The sequence below is a fragment of the Tamandua tetradactyla genome, chromosome 4 (genome assembly GCF_023851605.1).
Source record: "Tamandua tetradactyla isolate mTamTet1 chromosome 4, mTamTet1.pri, whole genome shotgun sequence".
In the NCBI taxonomy this organism is placed as follows: domain Eukaryota; kingdom Metazoa; phylum Chordata; class Mammalia; order Pilosa; family Myrmecophagidae; genus Tamandua; species Tamandua tetradactyla.
The window spans coordinates 21,649,738-21,671,038 of NC_135330.1; the positions used below are offsets into that span (position 1 = coordinate 21,649,738).

At 42.9% G+C, this 21,301-nt stretch overlaps 1 protein-coding gene across 2 annotated transcripts in view; it reads right to left on the reverse strand.

Annotated features, from left to right (window-relative positions):
- Positions 1 to 20,576, reverse strand: part of GPR161 (G protein-coupled receptor 161) — a 48,701-nt gene extending 28,125 nt beyond the window's left edge. Inside the window, exon 1 of one of the 2 annotated variants that reach the window (XM_077156893.1) lies at positions 20,297 to 20,576. The gene's annotated coding sequence lies outside the window, so the exon portion shown is untranslated. Of the gene's footprint in view, positions 1 to 19,904; positions 19,956 to 20,296 lie in introns of those variants that run through there. The other variant, XM_077156894.1, reaches the window with a different exon arrangement.
- Between the last annotated feature and the right edge of the window lie 725 nt (positions 20,577 to 21,301).

Here is a 21,301-nt window from a genome sequence, read left to right on the forward strand (position 1 = left end):
TGGCATGCAGATACCAGTCTCAATAAGGCGCAGTTCCTGCTTTCAAAAAACTGCCTCGATATTTTGGCTAAAATTCGAGGTTGACATATTTTAACATTAAATCCTACAGACTAATGTTTCTCAAAATTCTTAGTCTACTTTAGTCATCAAAAAAAATCCCACAGATCACGTCCCCCCCTGCACTTATTCCTCTCAAACAGAAAACACCAGCAAGAATTCAAGAACTGTGGTGCCGAAACCACCTACGCTTGGCAGGAAAACCTTCCCTGCGCCCCTCTGGTGACCCGCCCCCTTCTTCCAAGCACCTTTGACCACAGGGAGCTTGTAGGGTAAGAAGGTGGCCCTGCCCTTGATCGGAAGTTCTAAATGCCAGTCCCTTTACAGTGGGCCTCACTGTGCTGAGGATAATACCCACCAGTTCTAGATCCACTCTCTCGAGCCATGCCAAATAATTCTACTCCCTCTTCCGCCTGACAGCCTTCACATACCTCAAAAAGTTACTTGTTTTCCCTTCTCCAGAATAAATCCTTTCCTGATCATTCTTTGCTATATGGTCCCCAGACGCAGTCCTAACTCAGCCCCCTTGCGTTGAACTTACTCAGGCAGGTCTATGATTGTCTTGACCTGGGATCCCCAAAACTGAACATGTCATTGTGGAAATGGTCTAGTGAATGTCAAACCCAAAGAAGCAATGCCTTCTTCTTCTATTCACTCTAAGACTTTCTTTTTTTTTTTTAAGTGACTATATCATCCTGTTGGACATATATAAGTGTGTGGTGGACTAAAACTCCAAGTTTATATATATATGAATTCCGGTGAAGGTAGGTGTTCTTCAGTCTTGAACTTAGGAAATGAACATTTTTAAGCTTAGTACAAGACATTTCCGCTAATTTTATTTTGTGTATTTTGGCCCATATTTCCAGGCTGCTAAAATATTCTGAATTTTTATTTAGTCATGCAATATATCAGTTATTCCAGCATTGTGCCATGAATATATTTTAAAAGAATGCCTTCTGTGTCTGTGTCTTTGTAAGGTTATTTCTGTTTTTTTCTTTATTTGGTGAGTTCTGGTTTTTATTAACTCTCATAAGCAGACTATTCATTAGTGTCTCAAAATAAAATTTCTACATAAGCATATTATTCTTGAGTAAACTGAACAAGTATTTGCATTGTATAACATGGTGGTTAAGAAAATAGACTTTGAATCAGTCATTAGACAAATATTTACAACTTTACATCATAGATAAAGAATTAATTATCTTAATTTATCAAGAACTCCTACAAATTGAGAGAAAAAAGATGAAAACCTAGATAGAAAAATGGGTTAAAAAAAAAAAGTATTCACACAAAAAAGATATACCAGTGGTACTCAAACATATGAAAAGATACTCAATTTCTTTCAAGATAAGAGAGATGCACACTAAAACCATATTGAAATATCATTTATTTCCTTTCAGAACAGCAAAATTTCAAAACCTTGGTAGCACTCTGTGGGTAAGATGATGGGGGAAACAGGCACTCTCCTATACTCCCAATGGGAATGTAAAATGGTACATTCCCATAGAGGCCTTGACAATGGTTAATAAAATTACATATTCTTTTATGCTTTGACCCAGAAATTCTATATCTAGGTATCTACCCTGATGATACAAGTTCATAAAATTAAATGACAGCTGCATAAAGTAACTTTATTCACTGAGGCACTAGTTGTAAAAAAAAAAAAAAAAAGTTAAGTGGAGAGAGGAATCCATATACACACATATATACATAAAAATATATTTATGAATAATATTATGATATAATAATATAATAATAAAATAATATTATGATTATTTATGAAAAAGAAACACAGGGAAGATAAACCAGAAACTAAGGGAGTCATGGAAGTACAATTTCTCTAAGTATTTTTATTTTATTGCTTTGACTTTTGAAATATGTAAACATTTTACATAGTCAAAAAATAAAGCGAAATCAGAATGGATGAAAAGAGCAAAGTCTAAAAATGCAAACAGAAAAAAATAATCCTAACCGCATATCAAATTGTTAACATAACAATACAGAGAAATGAATTAAATCAATTAGCTTGTAAGCACGGTACTTCGCATCCTCTTAATGGTATATATTTTAAGATCAAAAGCATTACTAAATTTACTTAGTAGGTTAGATGCTGGTAATGGTGTTATAATTCTGTAACTATTTTAAGCATAAAGCCACTGGGTAATATACTGATGTTGGTAACCACGGTTCTAACTGTGGGAGAAGTGAGAGAGAAAACATGAACGGGTGTGGTGTTAGGTTGGTTCTTGCAGGTTATTAGAATGAACTCATTATTCAGTATAAGTAAATTATCCAGAATGCAGTTAGAAAGATTTAGAAACTGAAGATATGAAATAAAAGTCAAGATACACGAAGGACAGGATGAAAAGATCCACCATGCGTTCAACAGAAATGGCAGGAGGAGACACGAGAGAGAATGGTGGTAGCAGACCCCACCCCAATGCCCAGTCCCGATTTCTTTCCTTACTCCGTTATGGTGTCCAACCTGCCCCCAAGTTAATGTGATAGGGTGGATCTGGTTCCTAAAACTCTGGGATCGTGATCCTGATTGGTCTAAATCAATCACTGTGCTCCTTTTCTTTTGTAATTCTGGTAGTGAGGCAGGAGAAGCATGAGAGAAGTTGCTTGGATCTCAAAAAGAAACAAAGAAAACCCCTCTTTCCAAAGGCCCTAAGAACAGATTCTGGAAGTGCAACAACCATCTTTGGACCACCAGGGCGCTGGGCCAGCACGCTGGGAGCACTGCAGCACGGGAAGGCTGCATCCTTCAACTGATGAGTGAGCAGATCCTCTGAAGTCACCCTCCTCCTGGCGCCTTGTTACATGAGATAATACATTTTTTAAAATTATTTTTTAAGTTATTTTGAGTTACGTTTTCTGTTAGTTAAGTCAAAAACATCCAAACTCCCACATTAGGGTTGACGCACTATTTATAGCAGTTTAGCTAAACATTTTCTAGAACTAAGAACAACACACTGAGTCCTCAAACTGAAAGAGCCCATCAAGCTCTGAGAATAAGTCAGGCTAAGTCTACACATCATAATGTAAATGATCAATGCCAAGGAGGCAGAAAAAATAGTAAAAGCAAATTTGCTTATAAAGAGGCAACTGCTATGTAAATTGCAAACTCTTGAGAGGCAAAAATAGAGGCCAGAAAACAGTGGAATAATATCTTCAAAGTACTAAGGAAAAGAATTGTTGTCTTAAAGTTCTATAACATCATTCAAGAGAGAGGGCCAAATATACTTCTGAGGCAAAAAAAAAAAAAGCCTGACTATGACTAATGACTCTTCATTCAATGATCTACTTAAAGATAAATGTCACGAAGAAGGAAACTGAATACAGAGACAACGGATAGGTGCAAGGTTCAACAGAAAAGAAATTGGCAAACACGTAGATAAATCTAAAATCAAACTAAAAAGGCTGAAATTTAAATTTTAAAAGTTAAACATCAATAACATAAAAATGGCTAATTCGAGAGCTTTATAAGCAAGCTGAAACTAAAACACTAAGCAAAGTGGGAACCCTGAAAGGCATGATTTAAGTGAAAATATTCTAAGTTAGTAGGTACTCACTACTAATTACAGCTGTTTTCCCAGCATATGAACAAGCACCTGACATCTAGCAGGTACTCAATAATTAGTTACTGATGAATGAGTAGCCTTCAAAACTTTAGCATTAGTAAGCTCACTATGTTTTTAACATTATAAAGGTAAAAACTAAAAGAATAAAAATAAGATGCAAAACTCCCAATCCAGGAGACGGAAATACTATTAACTACGGACAATAGTTAATAATCTCTCATCAATTGTAACAAAGGTAATTACTGTTTTTAAAAAAGAGTACAATTATTAAAAAGTGCTATCACCAAGAGTATCAAATGTTCCAGACTGGTACAAAGTGTTGGTGATGGAGTGATGTACGGGAGTCTGATATTTTATGTATGTTAAGTCTGTAAACCCACAACTTCTCTAATTTAAAAAAAAAAATGGGGTCGGGGGTGGGAATAGAGTACCGCTTGGCTCATTCCCCTGCAGAGGCCCTACCAGCAGGCATACCAGGGAACTGGGGAATCAGAGCACCCAGGGCTGGATGCTGTCCTGGAAGTCCTCCCTGGTCCAACTCCCCTTTCAAGAGGAAGAGGAGAAATGTGGGCCATCAAGCTGCTCACTCAAGGAAAGCCAAAATCCCAGGCTCTGCCAGGAAGCCTAGAGCGGGGAAGGCCCAAGTTGCAGCAAATTGCCCAGAGTGCAGCTTTTAAGAACAAGAAGACAGGAGATTTGGATTGCCCCCATCAGCAGAGGCTTAGCCAGGGCCTGACAAGCCGGGGCCCATTGAACAGAAGCATATTTAGGTGTGACTCATATCTCTGCTCTCCCAGGTGGTTCTGCTGCCAGACATAAAGGGGTTTCAGAACTCCCACACTCACCCCCTCCCATCCTGGCCAAATAAATCACCTTGAACTGTATGGAAAGCCCAAGAAACACCTAGACAGTAACATGACTGAGGTTTTAATACATGGATCAGAAACCATTCCTGAGAAGCAAGGCTACCCCTCAGACAAGTTACCAGGGAAGGCCGAATGTTTACTCGGCTCTACTGCCACTGCTCAGTGTACAATGGTCACTCCTCTCCTGGAACTGCCTTCAGTCTTCCTGGAACTTTCCTGGCAATAGTGACTCATCTGTTGAATTCAATCATTGGCAACAGCTTTAAGTCACTCAGAGCCAAGTCTTGTCACTCAAGTAAGGGATCCGTATAAGTCTGGGTTAAAAACAAAGCAACACTAGAGAGTGCTGAGATTGGTACTGCCCAAGAAATCCAAAAACACTTCTGAGTTGCAAGGGTACATGCAAGGATGGGTTTGCTCAAGGTGATTTCCTCCAGGGAAGCACTCATCAAATAGCAAACATTACTTATTTTGTTAGGTAAATTTGGGTATTCAGTACTCTAGTCTCATTTTTTTTTTACCCAGAACTCTTTTATTTTGACCAATTTATGATAGTCTTCTCTTTTTCCTCCTTTATTCTGCTGTCATCCTGCATTTGTTAGAAAGATTACATGGTGGTTAAGTGTACGGCTCTGGAACCCAACTGCCTGAGTTTGAGCAAATTAGGTCCTAGTTATTAGCAAATTAGCTGACTTCTGTTTCCTCATCTAGAAAATGAATTTTACCTTCCTCAGAGAGTTATTATGAGGAATAAATGAGTTTATTTTAATAAAACATCCAGAACAGTTCTGGCACAGTGAGCCCTCATTGTATGCTGGCATTTCCATTTGAAAAGGTTACACTGATTTTACTTTGGGAAACCATCCTTTATTTTTAGGCTGTATGCTTTGGGTAAGACCAGAGTCTCTCCCAGTCCCATGGGTCAGCTCTTGTTCTGGGGCTGCCCAGTTCAAGAGTGGCAGTGATTGGTCCAGGAGTGGTCAAAAATGACCTCAGGCCCCAGACTCTGGCTGGAACTGTTGGAGAAAAAGCTGGCCAGAATCTCTGACACTACGCAAAGAGAGCCTATCAGCTTATAAAGCTGAGCAAATGAAAGAGAGTGAAAAAACACAAGTGAACCCACAAATGCTGGTGAAATGCTTTGAGTACCTGAACCTTGTTCTTCTCAGTTATATGAATCAGTGAACTTTCTCCTTCATTTATGCTCCTCAGGCTGGGTTTCTGTCACTTGCCACTTAAAGAACCCTGACCAATGTTCTGATACATCATGATCTTGCAAAGACCTATGGGTCCATTCATGAATAGGTGCACACAGTGTGTTCAAGACTCCACCTCTTTGGACATTGGTACCAGGAGCAAACTTTTTTAAGTTTGGACTGACTCCTCCAGCACAGCTCTGCCTGCCCGCAGCCTCCTTCTTGAATGTTCTTATCCTTTTCTCCTGCCTTGTATCGTGGACCTTTCTCACCTGGAAACATAAAGAAGCTCCTTGTCCCCCGTCTCTTTGGGATCAGAAGATCTATGTCCCAGTCCGCAAGGCAATGCAAGGAAAAGGAGACTTCTCCTGCCGTCACAATGCCTCTTATGAAGGAGGCCATCAAAGGGTGAGCCTGAGAGCCTATACACAACAGGCCCAAGGTGAGCACTGTGAGGTCTGCAGTGGTCAGAAGGAGGCAGAAGTCTTGACCCCTCTCTAACTAGAGGCCACAGGACAGGGCAAGACACACTTATCCTCTCCAGAATTCTGCATTACAGAAAAGTTTCTTTTGGAGTAAGATTTGGATGTCTTCTGACATCCTTAAATATATAACCAAGCTAGACAGGTGTTCATTGTCTTCTCCACGACTTGCCCAGAAGCTACCTCCGTGTGCCCCACAACTTACTGAAACGAATTTCTATGAAGAGCCAAGCAACCTGAAAAGCTGGAATCACTAGATTTCCTCTTCTAAAGAAATCAAATGCCAACAGGTAGGCACATAAGATGTTAGCAAAAGCAAGTCCTCAGGCACGAAAGTATTCCTAAACACCACTTCAAACAAGGCCAGGTGAGGTGACTGGGATGCTGTACTCTCCAGGACTCTTCATCTCAGCACCTCAATCACTTTATGCACATTAATCAGCAGCTGGGGCAGTGTTGGGGTGGGAAAGAAGGTTCTTATAACCACTTTGTTTTACACTTAAGGTAAATGAAATAAAGAGCATCAACCCCACTCCCAAACCAGGCCACACAATGCATTGAAAGAAATCACAGGCACTCTGGGGCACTACCGGGGCTTTGGCCAGGTGCCAGGGCCCACTCCCACACTCGGCTCTTCCCTAGCACTCACACGAAGGTTGTTCCCAGTGATGGCAGGTGCAAGGGTTTGGACTCAGCTATCCCAGAGGGACGCAGCCACCCATCCACCTAGAGTCTGCTACCATGCACAGGGCTTCGCTCTCTTTCCCACCAGGGCAGCACAAACCTAGTAATATCCTTATTAAAAACCTCTCACTTAACATGTGGACCAGGTCTGCACTCTGGTCTGCTTAGGAAAATGCAACGGGGAAAGGAAAAGTGGCTAGAGTCAGGACACCGAATGATCTATGGTCCCTCTCTAAATTCTTGCCTTGCTACGTAGAGCACCTGGCTTTGACTGTCTCTCTATATTCATTATCAATTTGAATACCTCACTACCCTCCACAACCCCTTACTATAAGAGGGGCTGGAATCTGGAGACCTGGGCTTTTTTCCAGATTCTGCCATTGACTCCAACCCCGTCCACACAGGTGTCAGCAGTGAATTTGTCAAGTATCTTTCCAGAATCAAACTCTTGGCTTCTAAGCATAGACATTTCCCAAGGTTCAATTCTTGACCCATTCCTTTCTCCTTATACCCCTGAGAATCTCACCCATTTCCAGAGCTTTACTTGATTATTATTAACTACTAATAATCAGTATTCTCCGACATGTGTGCAACATACAAAGAAATTCTACATACATCATCTCATTTGGTCTTCCAAATAACTTTGAGAGACAGGAATTACTCTTCTCATTTTAGAGAGGCGGCATAACATAAAGATTAAGAGCAGGCATGGATTCTGGCTCAAATTTCAAAAGAGCCTGGGTTCAAATTTCCCTTGCTGGCTCTGTGACCTTGGCATGTTGATTAACCTCTCTTGGCATTGGCTTCCCCACTGTAAAATAGAAGTACTGAGTGTATCTACCTCAAAGGGTTGTTGGGAGGAGTCAATGAGTTAATAATTAGCATCACATAAATAAGTAGCTATATAAGTAACAGGGGAAACTGAGGCTCAGAAGGTTAAGTGACTAGATCAAGAGAACAGCAGGAAGCAGGTCCACGTGACCCTACTGCTGTGAGTCTAACTTCAATCTATCCACTCACCATAACGGATGGGATTCCACATGGTTGGGCTTCATTTACCTTCCAGATTTCTCTCCCACCAACCCCTTCATGTACTCCCATAGCCAGCTGTGCTATGTGCACCCATCTGTTCCTCTTTAAAAGAAAAATGTCACTCTATAATTCCAATCTGCTTTTGCTATTCTCTGCTTGGAACACTCTCCCTGTTTTGGAATGAATGAATAAAGATTTAATAAGTCTATGATATTTTATTGGCCTAATGACTTTATTGAAAGAGAGAAACAAACAAATAGATAGGAGCAGGTAGTGGCAGACTGGGGTCGGGGGAGAGACTGAGGTTTGGGAATAACACAAAAAATTACCAGGGCATATTCTCTTTAACTTCTCTCCTGCCCAGGGTTTAGAGAATCATGAAATGAATGAAGCCAGCAATCTTCACAGCCTCTCACCCACAGACTGTCAGAAATGAGAATAACCTTAGAAAACATCTAGTCTAGTCTCCTTCTACAACAGATGAGGAATCCAAGGCCCTGTCTGGCACGAATTATTCCTCATGAAGAGCAGTGCAGCAGTTCCTTTCAAAGCTTAGCCCGATGAATTAAACCATGAATGGTGCTGCACCCACCTCAGCAGCTGGGACCCCCAGATTACACAGAAAACAAAACTCAACTCTTTGTTCATCAAACACCTCTGTGTGCAGCATTGGTTGTGATATGTTTGAATGTGAGGAACATTCAGTACTAAGCACAGTTGGATGCTGAGCCATACAATATCAGTTGAATTTTTAAAAAGGGCAACAGCTTATCTCCCAGGCTTACATCAGCAATATCAGAAGCTGCCATCACCCCCGTCATGTTCACCAGTCAACAGGACGGGGAAAAGTCCATTTCAGCACCCAAGGAAATTCACCAACAGCCAGCTGAACTCATGATGAAGACAACCCACCTAGGGAAGAGGTTTAGGCCGCAAGAGAAAAACACTTTAGGGAAAGAGAAGGAAAGGCGGCTGTGATTTTCCCACAGTCACCCTGAGAGGCTATCATGACATGAAGGTAGAGCAAGCCCTCTCTACAGAAATAACGTCTCCATTTCCACACAAGACAGATTTTTCTCCTTTGCCAAGTCTACTGGGAAGCCCTTTCTAGACCAGGCTATTCCCCTCAGTGGGAGAAGGGCAGAAACACCAGTTTTTCTAGGGCAACCTCAGGTGAGCCTCCACAGACACTGGCCCACGAACTGGGATCCCAGAATATATCAAAAGCAAAGCTGGGTCACACAAGATCAGAAGTGCCCAAGGTTATTCCAATGCTGCCAAAAGTGGCCGTGGTGATTCAACAGGCAACTGAACCAATGGAGGCCCTGCCCCAGGGCTTATATACCCAACTGACTGCTCAACATCTCCACCTGATGTTGCAGGCATCAAAGCCTAATGTGTCCAAAACCAGACTTTGCGTCTTTCCCTTCTCAAACCTGCTCCTTTCACGTTCTTCATCGTGTAATGGGACCTCCATCCTTCCAGCTGCTCAGATCCCAAGCTCTATAGAGTCAGTACTCACCCCTTACTTTCACATCCCTTTTCTGGTTCAAAAGCAAATCTACTTTTGATGTATATCTAGAATGAACTATGTCTTACTGTCTCCACTACCACCACCCTGGTCCAGGCTACATTACATCTTCTTTTTCCTGAATTGTTGGGGTTTTACCATCTTACAACATGAAAACTCTTTGTTTTAAGCCTTAAAACAAAGTTCATAAAAATGTATCCTGCATTTTCATGTGTCATAAAAAAAAGTATACAACAAATGTTTTTCATAATGATTCAAGGTCATTAAAGACAGACACATATGGAATCTTTTTTTTTGGGCATGGGCAGGCTCCAGGAATTGAATCCGGGTCTCCAGTATGGCAGGCAAGAACTCTGCCACTAAGCCACTGTTGCCAGCCCAACATATGGAATTTTGACTTGGAAAAAGTTTAGAGATCAATTCTTGCACAACTGCTTTCTTTTTCCCCTGAAGAGGAGTTTGTTGGCTTGCCCACAGTCCCTAAGCTCGTGGGTTATCACTGTGAGCCAGCATTATATGATCTGAAATAGTGTCCTCAAGACTAATAAGGATAGTTATTTCCTCTTACACCAAGTGTACCTTGCATATTTTCTATCTCCTTTGCAAAGTTTTTCTGCACCTTGTTTCAATCTCTAGCTGTTCCTATACGAGGTATTCTTATTTGCAGTTTCCCTGGTCAAGCTTCTTAAAGTTTGCATAATGTAAGAATTAACGTCCTGAGGGAGGACATCAGTGCAAAGGTCTCCAAGTACGGACTCTCTCATATATATGTCATTTTCTCCTGCACATTTAGGGAGGGCTGATTTCCTACCTCTCCGGATTTTGCCAGGTGGATGACATGCTAACTGTACTTTATGCAGCATCAGTAACGGTGGTGTCTTCCATAAAGAAGCCTGGAGCTCAGCATATAGCTGTAATTTTTTTAAAACAGTAAGAGGGAAATGCCTGAATATAAAAGCAAAATTGCTCAGTCCTACAGAATTTTATACCACCAGAAAGGTAGGTATGTAAGCTATGCACTGAAGACATACCCATTTGAATTTTCGACAAAGCCAAGTCTAGAGAATATGAATTTCTTGGAGAATCCAAAAGTACCTTTGCAGAAGATATATGCACAGATCTGCATAACAATTTCTAAGGTGGACTATTTCCTGGCTATTTTGCTAACTTCTTATTTTCTCAGTAAGCTATCTCCTAAGTCAGGCATTCCCAAACTGTGGGAGCAGTTTCTGTGAGGGGCCTTTCCACCTATAGGCGTCCCAAGCACTATCTGTAGACCAAATGATATTATATACATGTGTGAACTGCTATTCTTCACATGTCTATAGATGGTATTGTAGTCAATATAATTCAAGCTCATTTTTAAGTTGTTATTGACCCAGCAAATTTTTGCAATTGGTCATTTTCTCCAGTGGAACAGATACGAAAATGGCGGATGGGTGGGGATCCTGGAAAAGGCATGGGCAACCTAAGAAAGCTTGGAGACCACCATCATAAGTCATCTTCCTCTCCCAGGCCACTCACCTCAACACCACTGACGTGAGCAACATGTAGCTTAACCTTAAGAGCAAAACTCTGAGTCATTCCAGAACATTCCACCCCCACAATGACCCTGACTACCTCTTGCCATCTGCAGTTTTCCTTTTATGTTTTAGTTATCCTTTCAGACATGCATGTCTTCTCTTAATCCCAGTTTTAATTTTAGGTAAAGATACTTTCCTCTCCAGAGAGCTTATAAATTCCTCCTTAATTCCTCCTTTGAATTCCCAACAGCACTGTGCATGTGGGATAAAATAAATGTTTTATATTCCCTCGACTCATTAATATCCACTTAGACCTGACATAAAAACAGAAAGAACATGGGCTGTGGAATGTTGTCCGCTTCTATGCCTGAATTCCACAGTATCCTGTGCATTTCTCTTAACCTCTCAGAATCTGTTTCTCTATCAGAAAAAAAGAGGTCAGAATTAATCTACTTTATACGATTTGTTGAGAAGATACGAGGTACACATGAAAGCAGTCAGCAGAGTGGCAGTCAGAAAATAAATTCAAAAAATGTTTAAGAAAGCTATCCAAGACATTAAACCAAAAAAAAGCAATTATTTTTTTCCCTTCAAATTTTAATTAAAGATGAAGAGGTTTCATCTGACTACTCAACTTGGTCAAACAGGAGGAGAGAAAGGATGCACTGCAAGAGACTGCCATGAGGAAGCTTCTCTGGCTCCATCAGGGACTCAAAGCCTTGCTATCTGGAACCTAACTGCAGAGTAACTGCAGGAAAGTGTTCCCTCCCAGAGCGGAGCTGCTCCAGGACCTCAGGTGCTCAGCTCAGTTAGGGTCTCCAGCAGCCAAGCAACCTGCTGGGATAAGGAATGTGCAACTCCAATTTACCTCCATCTGTGCCTGCAAGGGTTGATATTCCGTGCTTCCTCTGGCTCATATCCTTTCGCCTGAAAGTGCAAATGTCATCTTTTTAAGCAGAAAAGTTAAAGTAATGTCAATGAAGAGAATCAGGATGACTGGGGAGGGTCTGGAAATGATCCAGCAGAAAACTGTAGAAAACAAGGCAAGTCAGTTCCTACCCCAATAGTCTACATCTGTGGTTCACAATGAGGGGGTGACTCCGTCCCCTCGGGGGACATCTGGAATATCGAGACATTTTTCCCTGTCACAACTTGTGGGATACTACTGGCTTCTGGTGGGTAGAGGCCAGAGATGCTGCTATACATTCTACAACAACTAATGACTCAGCCGAAAATGCTCATAGTGCTGAGGTTGGGAAATCCTTTTCTACAGAAGCAATTTGGGTTCATCTCATGCTATCTTTTACTGTATATACTTATTTAACTGCTCAAAGAAAATAAAATACACACACACACACACACACACACACACACGCTCCAAGAAGATAAGAGACAGAAGTTATGCTGAGATGGTTATTTCCATCATAAGATAAACAACGATTACAATGTTAATTGGTTTTACACTTAATTTTTGTTTTTTGCTCATTATCCTCATAGAATTCAATAAAGTAATTTAGATCATATTGCTAAAATCGAGTATATTGTGTACAAATGGTTTAAAGTAGTATTCTTTTCAACTACATTTATCTCCTGATGACCAACTGAAACAGATGCCATCATTTATAATCCTGCAAAACAGGGGGTGTCCGCTCCCTCACAACAGCCACACTGCCACTGGTTCCTGGAGGCTCCTTGTTCTTGTCCTCCAGATAGCCTGCCCTTCTCCTTCCTCACTCAGCCACTCAACAGACACTTACTGAGGACCTGTCCCTGTGCCGAGCTCTACTCTACAGCTGGGGTGGAGCACTGAACAAGACAGGACAAACCCTCTCTCTCCGGGAGCTTACATTCTGGGAGGTGAGGGGACACAGACAGAAAACAAATGAGTAAATAAGTCAATAGGTGCCATGAAGAAAATAAAAGAAGAGACAGGGAGGGTGGGCTGTGAGTAGGGGCCGTTTTCTATAGGATAGTAGGGTAGACTCTTTGAGGAGGGGACAATTGAGTGGAGACAGAATGAACCAGGCACAGATGGAGAAGAGGAGCCTAGAGAGAAGACGCCTGCCAAAGGCCAGAAAGAGCTTGGCATATTTAAGGAACAAGAAAGATGGAGGAGAGTGAGAAAAAAAGAAGAAAGGCAGACTTTGGGGCTAGATTACATAGAGTACTGCCAACCAAGGTAAGGAGTTCGGATTTGATTCTCTGCGGTAGAGGGAGCCACGGGAGTGATGGGACTGGCGTGTTTTCAAAGGTCACTGCTGCTGGCCGGAGACTGGACAGTAGAGGGCAAGTGAGGAAACAGGGAAACTAGTCAGGAGGCAGCTCTGGAGACCAGGGAGGAGGTGAGAGAATTGGACCACAGTCAGGACAACAGAGGTGGTGAAAAATGATTATACTTACTCATCACCTTCAAGCTTAAAGATTCCAAAGTTTTAGAGCTTAAAGAGGCCTTCTGGAAGTTAGCAGAATTCTAGTAATATATATATATTTTTTTAAGTGCATGATCTGGGAATCGAACCTGGGTCTCCCGCAGTGGAAGGCGGGCATTCTAACCACTGAACTACCCGTGCACCCCAGTATTATCATTTTAAAGATGATGAAACTGAAGCCCAAAGAAGTGAAGTGAGTTGTCCATAGGCATACGTCTAATTTTTTTTCTTTGATTGTGGTAAAATAAAATATTTATTGTGGTAAAATAAAATATCATGATATATATATACATCACAAAATTTCCCATTTTAACCTCTTTCACATGTACAATTCAGTGATAGGAGTTATATTCAGAATATTGAGCTACCATCAACACCATCCATTACCAAAACTTATTCATCACCCCACAGAAACCCTATGCCCATTAAACAGTAACTCCTTACTCCCTACCCTCACCCCAGATCTTGATGACCTATCATCTACTTTCTGTCACTATATTTGCCTATCCTGGGTATTTCATATAAGGGAAATGATATAATTATGTGTCCTTTTGTGTCTGGTTTATTTCACTTAACACTATTTCTTCAAGGTTCATCTGTGTTGTCGGATGTATTAGAACTTCATTTCTTTTTACAGCTGAATAATATTCTATTGTATATACATACCACATTTTGTTTATACATTCACCTGTTTATGCACACTTTGGTTGCTTCCACCTTTCGGCTATTGTGAACAGTGCTGCTATGAACAGTGATAAGTGCATACCTAGTTACTAACAAAGCCCACATTTCCTATCTGCCATCAGCACATCTTTGCCCTTACCTGGCCATCCCCTGGCTGGGTTGGGGAATGAAGACAAAAGGTAGTAATACCAACCCTCATGAGCTATAAAAAGCTCATCCAAGTTCAATAAATGACTACCTTGGCTTCAGGTAAGGTCACCAATACTTCCTAATTAGCAAATCCAATGGATCCTTCCTTGAGCTCTCTGAAGCATCTTGTAGCCGTGCCTACTTTTATTTTTCTCTGAGACTCCCTCTTCCCTTGCCCCCCACCCCATCCCCATCCTGCTCCTTCCTGCCCCTCCCTTCTTCTGTTCTTTACTGTCCTGCCCTGAAAGTGTTACAGTTTCCCAAAATGCTGCCTGGGGCACTATTTTTTTCTTTCTCATCAACAGAGGAAAGTAACTGTTCACCTCCTCCTGTATCTCTTTCTCATTCCTCTGGTAGTTGCCCCTGAGTTTTCTTTAGGGGACACATTCTCCCACTCTGAGACCATGTGGCTTCAGATGTGAACACATGGCCTATGCCTCAGCTGATCAGCATATTTCAACTCCCTCTAACCCAATCAGAGTTTACAATATATAACAGGATAATAGATGGGAGAAAGCCAGCTCCCCTCTGCCATGGGATTTGAACCTGCAGCTTCCCCTTACCATTACAAGGGGAGAGCTTAGAGTCTTAGCATGAAGGAAGGTCAGCACAAAAGGAAATGAGAAAATGAGTCCTGATGAAATTAATCTTGTTCCTTAAATATGAATCTAGCCACACGTGAAGCCAGATATACTCAAGCTTTTTAGAGAAATGAGCCAATGACTTTCCTTTTTCCTTAAGCCAATTTGAACTGGATAGTCTACCACTTGTAAAAGAGTCTTATCAGATACCTAAAGTGTATGTACATATATATATATATATATGTTCCTTCTATATACCCATTTTAAAACTAATGCCTCCAAGATCTCCATCTCTAGCCTAGGCAACTCTTCAGAGATTCAGATTCATATCCAACCACCCACGAGACATTTCCTTCCAGGCACCTCAGATACAACATTACAAAATGGAACTCCTGATCTCTGCGTCTCCATCCCTCCCCAATGATTCTGTTTTCTCTACCCAAATAAAACATCAAAACCACCCAATCACTAAAGACTGAAACCTAGAACAATCTAAACAACTCTTCCCAGGTAATCCTTATGCTAAGGTTCTATCAGGCATTTTCTGACTGTGTGGCCTGGCTATATTAATGGGCATATATGGGACTTGGAATTCCATACTTATTTCCCAGAGTGGTTGTCAGGACTGAGTGAGATAATGTATGGAAAGCAATAAATGTTAGTCTGTTCCATTCCCGATCATGGACAGCCAATGTATCACTAAATTTTGACTCAAAATTTTATCCTCATTTTTCATTAACCCACTCAGCATCCCCACTGTCTTTCCCCTAAATTACTACTAGACATTGCTATTTTATCTTATCTTTGATCTCACCTCCTTTCCAATCAGTCCCCTGCACTGCTGCCAGAGTGATTATTCCCAAACACACGCCTGATCATGTCATGTCATACCCTGCCACCTGCAGAATTTAATTTGCAGTTAATACAAAGGCCTTTGTTGTGTGTCCCCTCCAGACCTCACATGCATCCTCCATCTCAGCTTTCCCAAATCACTCCCAGTTCTCCAAATACTACTATTCCGACTTCAGAACTCTGTACCCTGTTCCCATTCTTCAGAAGCCCTTTCCTCAGGCTTCACTCACCTGTAGAAAAGCTCATTCCTAAGACTTGGCAAAAAAAGTCACTGTAAAATTAAAAGAAAATACCAATGCTAACTTGGCTAAAGAGGCCCACCGACACGTTCTAACCTTCTGACCTCCCTGGTGTCACAGAGAAAAGGTAAACTGAAAATTTTAAAAGAAATGAAACAGTAATTATAAATATTTTTAAATGGAAAAAAAGCAAAGAAAGAATGGAGAGGAAAGAGGACACTGAACGGACTATAATATCATTGGAAGACAAGAGCAGCCTTTGAAAGCAAGATGGAAAAGTGAAAGCCACAAAGAAAAATGATGATAGATTTAACCTCATAAAAATTTTAAAGTTCTGTGCAATCACAGATAAAATAAGCAAAATCGGGAGAGACATAACATGTAAAATATATGACTGATTAACAAGAAAAGAATTAAAATTCAGAATTTAGAAAGAGCCCCAGAAATCAATGAAATTGTAAGCTATTCAAGAAAGATGAACTAATGGATGAAGTATAAATCAATTAAACTTTTTTTTAGGGTTAACTTGGAAGACTACCAGCATTTAAAGTGTATGTACATACTCTACTTGGCAGGTATGGAGTATAAATAAAAATTTAAAATATACATACCCTTTGACCTACCAATTCCACTTCTTGGAATCGTTTATCCAGAAATATTCTACATGAGCACAGGAATGTATATACAAGGATGTTTACTATAGCATTGTTTATAATAGGTCAAGATGGAAAAAACCTAAGAGTCCATCAATACAGAAATATTTAAATAAGTTACAGTGAATCCACACTATAAATACTTTGCAGCCATTAAAAAGAATGAATTATATCCATGTGACTGATATTAAAGACATCCAAGTCAAATTAAGTCAAAAAAAGGAAACCAGAGAATTTCTATTACCGCCACTTAAGTATTTTTGTAAAAGTATATTCAATATATTTGTGTTGGTCCTGAAGTCTGGAAATATAGATAATATTATTTTTATCATGTTTTATAATATAATATAAATAAACTTGTATTATATAATCAACTATATTTCTGGACCTAGTAGGCATATAATTATGTGATGAAAAAGAGCTGGAAATAAATACATATACAGTAGTTACTCTTAGGTGGGGGGTGAGAAGGGAAGGCAGGTGGAAGGGAGCATTCACTTTTCATACTTATTTCTACATTTAAAAATTTCTGCATTTAAAAAATATTCTATAATAACTCATGTTTTTAAAAAACTTACTATATTCCAGGCATGCTTTACATTATTTACCCAAGATCACAAGTGTGAAAGTGGCAGGGCTGGGATGCAGGCTGACTTCAGACTGTGCTCTCAAGGCCATGCTCTCTCACCTATTACTTGAGTATGAAACAAACACAAGCCAAAATGAAATTCAAAAGTACCTCCTCACTGAAGCCATCACTGTTTTACCCCCTGCCAGACTAGAAACTCCTTCCTTCATGCTTCTGGTGTTTCCTGAATATATGTGCCATGAATGTCATCCTCTCACCTGCTGACCATATAAAATGGCCAAGGAAACAGATAAAAACTAATTGTAAGCACACTGTCTTGGAGTAAGACTGAAACATAGACAAGAATAAGTAATGGTTGAATGAATGAAATATCGAGTCACAAAATCAATTCTGCCTGCAAACTCCAGGCAGCACTAGCAGCTATCTCCAGTTTGGAGAATGTTGTGTTCTTAATGAAAAAACAGCAGGATACCACTTCTCCCATCCAGTCATGCTTTACTGTATCTCAAAATGACAAGTGCTTCCTACAGTATAACACCAAGGTTGCACACTGACAGCCTGTAGGCCATGACCAACCTGCAAACATAATTTGGTTGCCCTGCACATTTTTAAAAAAACATTTTGAATTGGTTGCCAGTTTTAAAAATATGGGGTCTTTTTTCATAAAAATACTTCCAGCTGTTCCACAAACTCAGATCAGGAGGCAAAAATGTGCTGGAGTTTTACCCCACCTGTCAAAGTGGGATGGGAGCAGGGCACTGCCCACAACCCCCACCCAGCCCTCCTCCTGGACTCAGGCCAGAGGCAGTGGTGGAGGATCACAGAGCTTTGCATCCTTCTGCTGACATTTAGGTCAGCTCCAGTTCAGCCCATTCTGTATTTTACTGAACCCAGACAAACCTTATATCCCTCTGACCACACAGCCCTCCCCCATCTCTCAAAGGACTCCCATAGCAAGAGCTGCAACACAAAACGAATGCTTTTGGGTACCTGAGGCCTTGCACTTTGTTTCTAAAATCCCACGCAGGTCTCTTTATGAGGACCCTCATTCTCACTGCCACAGCGGAAGAGCTGTAGGGCAGGGAGAAATCCTGAGTTGAGGCCGTCCTTTGTGATGAAGGCCACGTGAAAAGTGCTGCCAAGTCAATAAAAAGATCTAAGTTGGATCCTGTCTGCTCACTGGCTGAGGTACTTCTCCCTGAATCTCAGTTTTTCCTCACCTATACAATAAGCTACTAGTGCTTATTTCATTGGGCTGTTGTGTGAATGAAATTTTTGAAATGTACATGCAAATGCTTGCAAACACCTTAAAAGTATAAAATGAGATGTGGACTAGCACAATAAAGGGGGCACTCTGGAAGAACCGACAGAAGGGGGTCGCAGGAATGACAGTTAAAGAGAGTTATGAAGAGACCCTGTCGGGGTGATCGAAGTTGCCTTCTATCTTTTCTTTCTGACCAGGGGCTTGGAAAATGCCTCTCCTCACCTGCTCCCAGTGGCTGCAGTACGATGAATTACTCGATTATACGGAAAAACCATCTATTCCCCTAAGGCGGTAGCTCCCAGAGGCTCGTTTCCAGGTCCTGATCCCAGGGGGAATAAAGGCTGGGGCTGAATCCCAGGCCAGCTGGACCCGGAGGAGGTGCACGGATGCCCGTCCTCCCTCAGCCTCTGGCTACATTGAGATATTTTCTCCTGATGTTACCATTATCCCATTGGATAGCTCAAGAAACCAGGGTCCTTTCCCTCCAAAACCACACTTTCTCCCTACTTCACAGGGAGGAGGATCAAATGACCTGCTCTTCAAAGCACTTTGCAAAACGGAGGAAAGAAACATGAACAACAGAATTAGCCCCTTAAATGTGATACAGATAATCCCAACGTAAGGCTGTGTGGTTACTGGCGAGGCGACAGAAGCGCACGAGAATATCCTTTGTTATCCAACAGACGTTCCCATCCCACATGCCTTTGTCAAAAGGTTGCGCCGGAATTCGGCTCCGGCCCAGAAGGTGCCGAGCGCTGGCCAACGTACCCCAAAGCGAACCGAATCTCCTCCTCGCGGATCGGACGCGCCGAGGCGCCCACCTCGCCGCGCAGGGACCCGCCGCGCCACTGCTGGACGCGCCTCCCGCCCAGGCTCGGGGAGACAGATCCCTGAGCCCGAAGGGGAGGATGTGGCTCACCTGGTCCTCTCCGATCCCAGCCGGGGGTCGAGACTTTGCTCCCACCCTTCCCACGCGAGCAGGGCGTGGAGCCTCCTGGCCGGAGGGGGCACGGCCCCGCGCGGCAAGGTCTCGAACACGCACCGATGTCCTCGCTTCCTCGGGGACATGAGAGGGAACCTTCGGGCGGCGCCGAAAAAAATGGGGCGAGCTGCACCCAATAGAATGGGATGGGCCTCTCAGAAGCTCCCGGCGCGCCCCCAAGATCTTCTCACAAAGCGCCTCCAGCTCTCCAAAGCAAGGCGGAGGTGCGGCCGGGAGGTCAGCCCCGGCCTCCAGGATCGCGCAGGGAGAATTAAAAAAAAAAAAAAAAAAAGTGCCGCGGGGGGGGCGGGGAAGCGTGGGGGAAGGGGACGCGGGGACCCTTCCCGGCCCGCGTCCCCGCGCCCTCCTCTCCTGCACAATGAACTCAGACCCGCTCCATCCCGGGAAGCCTCCCTCTGCCCAGCCCGCGCCCTTCTCCCTCCCTATCCCCCACCCACCCCACCCACCCCACCCCCACGGTGCTCACCGAGGAGCCGCCGCCGCGGCAGCTCAGGGCCCGGTCGGGCCGCCTCCCCGCCTCGGCCGCCGCCGCCGCCGCCGCCGCTTCCTTCCTCCGGGCCGCGCTAGGGGACTGGAGGTTTCGGGTTTCAGCCCGCCGAGCCCCGCTTCGCTCCTCCCGGCGCCTGCCACCAGCACGCGGAACGGGGCCGGCTGCAGGCCAAGTAACTTTGTAGCGTTCGCGCCGCTCCTCCTCCTCCTCCTCCTCCGCGGCCCCGCCTGCGCCCCGAGCGCCGCCGCCCCTCACGCCCCTTCCTTCGGGTCTGCCCTCCTTTCCTGGCCACTTTTTTTCCTTTTCTTCCCACGACCAGCCTCGGCTGCTGCTCTTTGTTTCGTCCTCACCCTCTCAGTTCAACTCACTTTTCTTTCCTCCTTGTGGTCCCTGCTCAGGCCTTCCCTGTTCCCGTTCTCGCGTCCCAGTTCTAGCCGTTGAGATGTTCCCTTTTCAGATTCCCTCCACATCACACATGCACTTTCGGATTCTTTTCCTGTAAGCTCCACGCAGTCTGCCTGCAGGCATCGACTTCTCCAGGCGTCGCCTTTCCTGCTCACCCTTCCTTCGTCTCCTCCAGGTGTATGAGGATCTGCCCGGCACTGTCCTGGGAAAGTCACGGTGAATCAAGTACGAAGGCTGCCTTTGAGGAACCCGCAGCGTGCGTGTGTGTGTGTGTGTGTGTGTGTGTGTGTGTGTGTGTGTGTAAACAGTGATTCACAATACTGCCATATACTTAATCTGAACCAGAGAGCAATAATTACAATACAAAGGCCAGGGCACTGCCAGCTTAAAAGTGGGAGCAATTTCTCCCCACAATTCGATTATTTATTTATTTATTTATGCATGGGCAGGCACCGGGCATCAACCCAGGCCTCCAGTATGATGGGTGAGAACTCTCCCACTGAGCCGCCGTTGCCCGCCCGTAATTCAGTTATTTTTTTTCCCTTCCTCACTCCCCATGTTCTGTACTCGGCTTCAGGGTCCTGCTTTTTTTTTTTTTTAATGGAGTAGTCTTAATGAAAAGTTGAGGTAAACAGTAAAACTGCTTTTAAAAAAGGAAAGAAGCAAGAATAAAGAAACGACATCAAAATAGGAAAGAAGTTATAAAGCCCAGTTCACTTAGAGCAGGATTTGAGGTCGTCTGAAATCCGTCTGCTTTGATAAATGCATTAATTATTCCCTTGTCTAGGGGCTGACACTGTGGGAGCTGCTTCCTTATTATTATTAGACCACTGAGGCACCATTTAGAGCAATAATTTACAATCTAGCACCTGCCAAACACCCAGCTTGCTTCAGGGACAAACGGAATAATAGGGAGAAAAAAGTAAATGGATGCCTTAATATTCCTAAGGGAAATATCCTTTATTTGG